The following is an 8,488-nucleotide window of genomic DNA, read 5'->3' as shown; positions in this document are numbered from 1 at the left end:
CATCATGCTCTTATAACCTCGTTTCGGACCGTGTGGCTCGAAAGCTCTAGTTTCAAAACATCAAAATCAATATTTAAAGCCATAAAAAGGTTTCAAGACACAAGTCCCGATTCTCAAGATGATAGCGTCAAAACATGATTTTGACAAACATGGTATTCTTAGAACCTCATTTCGGAGGTTGTGCCTCAAAAGCCTTGTTTTGGGAGCATAAAAATTAGTGTTTGGAGGCACACCAAGGTTTTGAGACACAAATCCCAATTTTGATGTACATCGTGCTCTTAGAACCTCATTTCAGAGCTTGTTCCTTGAAAGCCATGATTTTGGAACATCAAAATCAATGTTTTGAGGCACAAAAAGGTTTCTAGAAGAAAGTCCCTATTCCAGAGCCTGTAGCATCAAAATTCCATTTTGATGCACATCATTCTCTTGGAAGCTCATTTCGGAGCTTCTGCCTCGAAAGACCCAGTTTTGGAGTATCAAAATCAATGTTTGGAGTCACAACAAGGTTTGAAGGACCTCAGTTTCAAAGCATCAAAATCAGTGTTTTGAGGCACAACAAGGTTTCAAGAAGCTGGTTCGTATTCTGGAGCCCGTAGCGTCAAAATTCCATTTTGAAGCACATCATTCTCTAAGAAGCTCATTTCGGAGCTTGTGCCTCGAATGAACCAGTTTTGGAACATCAAAATCAATGTTTGGAGGCACAATAAGGTTTCAAGATGCAAGTCCTGATTCTAGAGTCAATAGCATCAAAATCTGATTTTGGCACACATCTTGCTCTTAGAACCTCATTTCGAAGTTTCTGCCGAGAAACCCCTGGTTTCAAAACATCAAAATTAGTGTTTTGAGGCACAACAAGGTTTTTCTAGAGCCAATAGCATCAAAATTCAATTTTGATGCACATTGTGCTCTTAGAACCCCGTTTTAGAAATTTTGCCTCAAAAGCCCTATTTTTGGAGCATCAAAATCGATGTTTGGAGGCACAACAAGGTTTCAAGATGGAAGTCCTAATTTTGGAGCCCGGGGTAGCATCAAAATTTGATTTTGACGCACATCGTGCTCTTAGAACCTTGGTTTGGAGCTTATGGTTCAAAATCTTCGGTTTCGAAGCATTGAAATTGGTGTTTGGAGGCACAACAAGCTTTCAAGATGCAAGTCATTATCTCAGGGCCTGTAGTTTTAGAACGTGATTTGATGCACATCATGCTCTTATAACCTCATTTCAGAGCCTCATTTCGGAGGGTCGTTTCATAAAAGCCTCATTTTTGGAGTATAAAAATTAGTATTTGGAGGCACAAGAAGGTTTCAAGACACAAGTCCAAATTTCAGAGTCGATAGCGTCAAAACGTAATTTCGATGTACATCTTGCTCTTACAACCTCATTTCGAAGTTTGTGCCTTGAAAGCCCTCATTTGGGAACATCAAAATCAATGTTTCAGGAAGCAAGTCCCTATTCCAGAGCTTGTAGCGTTAAAATTCCATTTTGATGCACATCATTCTTTAAGAAGCTCATTTTGGAGCTTGTGCCTCAAAAGACCCAGTTTTGGAGCATCAAAATCAATGTTTGGAGGCACAACAAGATAGTCCAGTTTCTAGACTCAATAGAGTCAACATATGATTTTGGCGCACATCGTGCTCTTAGAACCTCATTTCGAAGCTTGTGCCTCGAAAGCCCCAGTTTCGGAGCATTAAAATAAATATTTTGAGGCACAATAGAGTTTCAAGATGCAAGCCTTGATTCTAGTGTCAGTAGCATCAAAATCCAATTTTGATGCATATTGTGCTCTTTGAACCCTATTTTAGTAATTGTGCCTCGAAAGCCCCAGTTTTGGAGCATCAAAATCAATGTTTGGAGGCACAATAACATTTCAAGATGCAAGCCCCAATTCTAAAGCCAGTAGCATCAAAATTCAATTTTGATGCACATTGTGATCTTACAACCCTGTTTTAGAAATTGTTTCTCAAAAGCCCTTGTTTTGGAACTTCAAAACCGATGTTTGGAGGCATAACAAGGTTCAAGATGCAAAGTCCTGATTCTGGAGCCGGGTAGGGTAGCGTCCAAATTTGATTTTCACACACATCGTGCTCTTAGAACCTTGTTTTGGAGCTTATGCCTCAAAATCTTCGGTTTTCAAAGCATCAAAATTGGTGTTTGGAGGCACAACAATCTTTCAAGATGCAAGTCCCTATTCCGGAGCCTATAGTGTCAAAACGTGATTTTGATGAAAGTCATGCTCTTAGAACCTCGTTTTGGAGCATGTGGCTCGAAAGCTCCAGTTCCAAAACATCAAAATAAATGTTTAAAGGTACAATAAGGTTTCAAGACACATGTCTAGATTCTCAAGCTGATAGCGTCAAAACACGATTTTGACAAACATGGTGTTCTTAGAACCTCATTTTGGAGTTTGTGCCTTTGAAAGCCTTTATTTTGGAACATCAAAATCAATGTTTTGAGGCACAAGAAGGTTTCAAGAAGCAAGTCCCTATTCCGGAGCCTGTGCATCATTCTCTTAGAAGTTCATTCCAGAGCTTGTGCCTCGAAAGGACCTGGTTTCGAAGCATCAAAATCAGTCCTTTGAGGCAGAACAAGGTTTCAAGATTGCAAGCCCCTTTTCTAGAGGCAATAGCATCAAAATTCAATTTTGAAGCACATCGTGCTCTTAGAACCCTGTTTTAGAAATTGTGCCTCAAAAGCCCCAGTTTTGGAGCATGAAAAATCAATGTTTGGAGGCACAACAAGGTTTCAAGATGCATGTCCTGATTCTGGAGCCGGTAGCACCAAAATTTGATTTTGACGCACACCGTGCTCTTTAGAACCTCGTTTTGGAAATTATTCCTCAAAATCTTCAGTTTTGAATCATCAAAATTGTTGTTTGGAGGCACAACAAGCTTTCAAGATGCAAGTCCCTATTACGGAACCTGTAATGTCAAAACGTGGTTTTGATGTATATCGTGCTCTTAGAACCTCGTTTCGGAGTGTGTGGCTTGGAAGCTTTAGTTTCAAAACATCAAAATCAATGTTTAAAGGCACAATAAGGTTTCAAGACACAAATCCCGATTCTCAAGCTGATAGCGTCGAAACATGATTTTGAAAAACATGGTGTTTTCAAAACCTCATTTTAGAGGTTCCACCTCAAAAGCCTCATTTTTGGAGCATAAAAATTTATTGTTTTGAGGCACAACAAGGTTTCAAGAGATAAGTCCCCAATTCCAGAGTCGGGTAGTGTCAAAATGCAATTTTGATGTACATCATGCTCTTAGAAGCTCATTTCAGAGCTTGTGCTCGAAAGACCCAGTTTTGAAACATCAAAATCAATGTGTGGAGGTGCAACAACGTTTGAAGATGTAACCTGTCAATTCTAGAGTCAATAGTGTGAAAATATGATTTTGGTGCACATCGTGCTTTTAGAACCCTGTTTTTAGAAATTGTGCATGAAAATCGATGTTTGGAGGCACAACAAGGTTTCAAGATGCAAGTCCTGATTCTGGAGCCGGTAGCGCCAAAATTTGATTTTGACGCACACCAAGCTCTTAGAATCTTGTTTAGGAAATTATACCTCAAAACCTTTAGTTTCGAATCATCAAAATTGGTGTTTGGAGGCGCAACAAGCTTTCAAGATAGTCCCTATTACAGAACCTTTAATGTCAAAACGTGGTTTTGATGCATATTGTGCTCTTAGAACCTCGTTTCAGAGCGTGTGGCTTGGAAGCTCTAGTTTCAAAACATCAAAATCAATGTTTAAAGGCATAGTAAGGTTTAAAGACACAAGTCTCGATTCTCAAGCTGATAGCGTCGAAACATGATTTTGAAAAACATGGTGTTCTCAGAACCTCATTTCAGAGATTCTACCTCAAAAGCCTCATTTTTGGAGCATAAAAATTAGTGTTTTGGGGCACAACAAGGTTTCAAGACATATGTCCCAATTCCAGAGTCGGTAGTGTCAAAACGCAATTTTGATGTACATCGTGCTCTTAGAGATTGATTTCGGAGCTTGTGCCTTGAAAGCCCTGATTTTGGAACATCAAAATCAATGTTTTGAAGCACAACAAGGTTTCAAGAAGAAAGTCCCTATTCCAGAGCCTGTAGTGTCAAAATTCCATTTTGACGCAACATCATTCTCTTAGAAGCTCATTTCAGAGCTTGTCCCTCGAAAGACCCAGTTTTGGAACATCAAAATCAATGTGTGGAGGCACAACAACGTTTGAAGATAGTAAGTGTCAATTCTAGAGTCAATAGCTTGAAAATCTGATTTTGGTGCACATCGTGCTCTTAGAACCTCATTTCAAAGCTTGTGCCTCGAAAGCCCCAATTTCGGAGCATCAAAATCAATGTTTTGAGGCCAATAAGGTTTCAAGATGCAAGCCTCGATTCTAGAGCCAGTAGCATCAAAATTCAATTTTGATGCACCATTGTGCTCTTAGAACCCTTTTTTAGAAATTGTGCCTCAAAAGCAGGGTTTTTGGAGCATAAAAATCGATTGTTTGGAGGCACAACAAGGTTTCAAGATGCAAGTCTTGATTTTGGAGCCGGTAGCGCCAAAATTTGATTTTGACGCACACCATGCTCTTAGAACCTTGGTTTGGAAATTATACCTCAAAATCTTCAGTTTCAAATCATCAAAATTGGTGTTTGGAGGCAGAACAAGCTTTCAAGACGGAAGTCCCTATTACGAAACCTGTAATGTCAAAATGTGGTTTTGATGCATATCGTGCTCTTAGAACCTCGTTTCGGAGCGTGTGGCTTGGAAGCTCTAGTTTTCAAAACATCAAAATAATTTTTTAAAGGCACAATAAGGTTTCAAGACACAAGTCTCGATTCTCAAGCTGATAGCGTTGAAACACGATTTTCAAAAACATGGTGTTCATTTCAGAGGTTCTGCCTCAAAAGCCTCATTTTTGGAGCATAAAAATTAGTGTTTTGAGGCACAACAAGGTTTCAAGACATAAGTCCCAATTCCAGAGTCGGTAGCGTCAAAACGCAATTTTGATGTACATCGTGCTCTTAGAACTTGATTTCAGAGCTTGTGCCTTGAAAGCCCTGATTTTGGAACATCAAATCAATGTTTTGAAGCACAACAAGGTTTCAAGAAGAAAGTCCCTATTCCAGAGCTTGTAGTGTCAAAATTCCATTTTGACGCACATCATTCTCTTAGAAGCTCATTTCAGAGCTTGTCCCTCGAAAGACCCAGTTTTGGAACATCAAAATCAATTTGTGGAGGCACAACAACGTTTGAAGATGTAAGTGTCAATTCTAGAGTCAATAGCTTGAAAATCTGATTTTGGTGCACATCGTGCTCTTAGAACCTCATTTCAAAGCTTGTGCCTCGAAAGCCCCGATTTTGGAGCATCAAAATCAATGTTTTGAGGCACAACAAGGTTTCAAGATGCAAGCCTCTATTCTAGGGCCAGTAGCATCAAAATTCAATTTTGATGCACATTGTGCTTTTAGAACCCTGTTTTAGAAATTGTGCCTTAAAAGCCCCAGTTTTGCAGCATGAAAATCGATGTTTGGAGGCACAACAAGGTTTCAAGATGCAAGTCCTGATTCTAGAGCTAGTAGCGCCAAAATTTGATTTTGACGCACACCAAGCTCTTAGAACCTTGTTTTGGAAATTATACCTCAAAACCTTTAGTTTCGAATCATCAAAATTGGTGTTTGGAGGCACAACAAGCTTTCAAGACAGTCGCTATTATGAAACCTTTAATGTCAAAACATGGTTTTGATGCATATTGTGCTCTTAGAACCTCGTTTCGGAGCGTGTGGCTTGGAAGCTCTAGTTTCAAAACATCAAAATCAATGTTTAAAGGCACAGTAAGGTTTAAAGACACAAGTCTTGATTCTGAAGCTAATAGCGTCGAAACATAATTTTGAAAAACATGGTGTTCTCAGAACCTCATTTCAGAGATTCTACCTCAAAAGCCTCGTTTTTGGAGCATAAAAATTAGTGTTTTGGGGCACAACAAGGTTTCAAGACATAAGTCCCAATTCTAGAGTCGGTAGCGTCAAAACGCAATTTTGATGTACATCATGCTCTTAGAACTTGATTTCGGAGCTTGTGCCTTGAAAGCCATGATTTTGGAACATCAAAATCAATGTTTTGAAGCACAACAAGGTTTCAAGAATAAAGTCCCTATTCCAGAGCTTGTAGCGTCAAAATTCCATTTTGACGCACATCATTCTCTTAGAAGCTCATTTCAGAGCTTGTGCCTCGAAAGACCCAGTTTTGGAACATCAAAATCAATGTGTGGAGGCACAACAACGTTTGAAGATGTAAGTGTCAATTCTAGAGTCAATAGTGTGAAAATCTGATTTTGGTGCACATCGTGCTCTAAGAACCTCATTTCAAAGCTTATGCCTCGAAAGCCCCGATTTCGGAGCATCAAAATCAATGTTTTGAGGCACAACAAGGTTTCAAGATGCAAGCACCAATTCTAGAGTGAGTAGCATCAAAATTCAATTTTGATGCATATTGTGCTCTTAGAACCCTATTTTAGAAATTGTGCCTAAAAAGCCCCAATTTTGGAGCATCAAAATTGTTGTTTTGAGGCACAACAAGGTTTCAAGATGCAAGTCCTCATTCTGGAGCCGTTAGCGTCAAAATTTGATTTTTATGCACATCGTGCTCTTAGAACCTTGTTTTGGAGCTTATGCCTCAAAATCTTTGGTTTTGAAGTATCAAAATTGGTGTCTGGAGGCACAACAAGCTTTCAAGATGCAAGTCCCTATTCCAGAGCTTATAGCGTCAAAACATAATTTTGATGCACATCGTGCCCTTAGAACCTCGTTTCAGAGCGTGTGGCTCAAAAGCTCCAGTTTTCAAACATCAAAAGCAATGTTTAAAGGCACAACAAGGTTTCAAGACATGAGTCCCAATTCTCAAGCTGATAGCGTCGAAACATGATTTTTACAAACATGGTGTTCTTAGATCCTCATTTCGGAGGTTGTGCTTCAAAAGCCGCGTTTTTGGAGCATAAAAATTAGTGTTTGGAGGCACAATAAGTTTTCAAGACACAAGTCCCAATTCCAATTCCAGAGTTAGAAGCATCAAAACGCAATTTTGATGTACATCGTGCTCTAAGAACCTCATTTTGCAGCTTGTGCCTTGAAAGCCTTGATTTTGGAACATCAAAATCAATGTTTTAAGGCACAACAAGGTTTCAAGAAGAAAGTCCCTATTCTGGAAACTGTAGTGTCAAAATTCAATTTTGACGCACATCATTTTCTTAGAAGCTCATTTCGGAGCTTGTGCCTCGAAAGACCCAATTTTGAAGCATCAAAATCAATGTTTGGAGTCACAACAAGGTTTGAAGATGCAAGTCCCAATTCTCCAGCTGATGGTGTCAAAACACGGTTTTGACAAACATGGTGTTCTTAGAACCTCATTTTAGAGGTTGGGCTTAAAAAGCCTCATTTTTTTAGCATAAAAATTAGTGTTTGGAGGCACAACAAGGTTTCAAGACACAAGTCCCAATTCAATAGTCGGAAATGTCAAAACACAATTTTCATGTACATCGTGGTCTTAGAAACTCATTTCGAAGCTTGTGCCTTGAAAGCCCTGATTTTGGAATATCAAAATCAATGTTTTGAGGCACAATAAGGTTTCAAGAAGCAAGTCCCTATTCTGGAGCCTGTAGCATAAAAATTCAATTTTAATGAACATCATTCTCTTAGAAGCTCATTTCGGAGCTTTTTCCTCGAAAGATCGAGTTTTGGAACATCAAAATCAATATATGGAGGCACAACAAGGTTTCAAGATGTAAGTCCTTATTCTAGAGTCAATAGCGTCAAAATCTGATTTTGCCATACATCGTGCTCTTAGAACCTCATTTCGTAGCTTGTGCCTCGAAAGCCCCGATTTCGGAGCATCAAAATCAGTGTTTTGAGGCACAACAAGGTTTCAAGATGTAAGCCCTGATTCTAGAGCTAGTAGCATCAAAATTCAATTTTGATGCACATTGTTCTCTTAGAATCCTGGTTTAGAAAACGTGCCTCAAAAGCCCCAGTTTTTGAGCATCAAAATTGATGTTTGGAGGCACAACAAGGTGTGAAGATGCAAGTCCTGATTCTAGAGCCAGTAGCGTTAAAATTTGATTTTAATGCACATCGTGCTCTTAGAATCCTATTTTAGAAAATGTGTCTCAAAAGCCCCAGTTTTGGAGCATGAAAATCAATGTTTGGAGACACAACAACGTTTCAAGATGCAAGTCCTGATTCTGGAGGTGGTAGCGTCAAAATTTGATTTTGATGCACATCGTGCTCATAGAACCTTGTTTTGTAGATTATGCCTCAAAATCTTTAGTTTCGAAGCATCGAAATTTGTGTTTGGAGGCACAACAAGCTTTCCAGATGCAAGTCCCTATTCCGGAGCCTATAGTGTCAAAATGTGATTTGATGCACATCGTGCATGCTCTTAGACCCTCGTTTCAGAGACTGTGGCTTGAAAGCTCCAGTTTAAAAACATCAAAATCAATGTTTTAAGGCACAACAAGG

Source organism: Cryptomeria japonica, chromosome 11 (genome assembly GCF_030272615.1).
Source record: "Cryptomeria japonica chromosome 11, Sugi_1.0, whole genome shotgun sequence".
In the NCBI taxonomy this organism is placed as follows: Eukaryota; Viridiplantae; Streptophyta; class Pinopsida; order Cupressales; family Cupressaceae; genus Cryptomeria; species Cryptomeria japonica.
Note: the sequence above shows the minus strand (reverse complement) of the source record.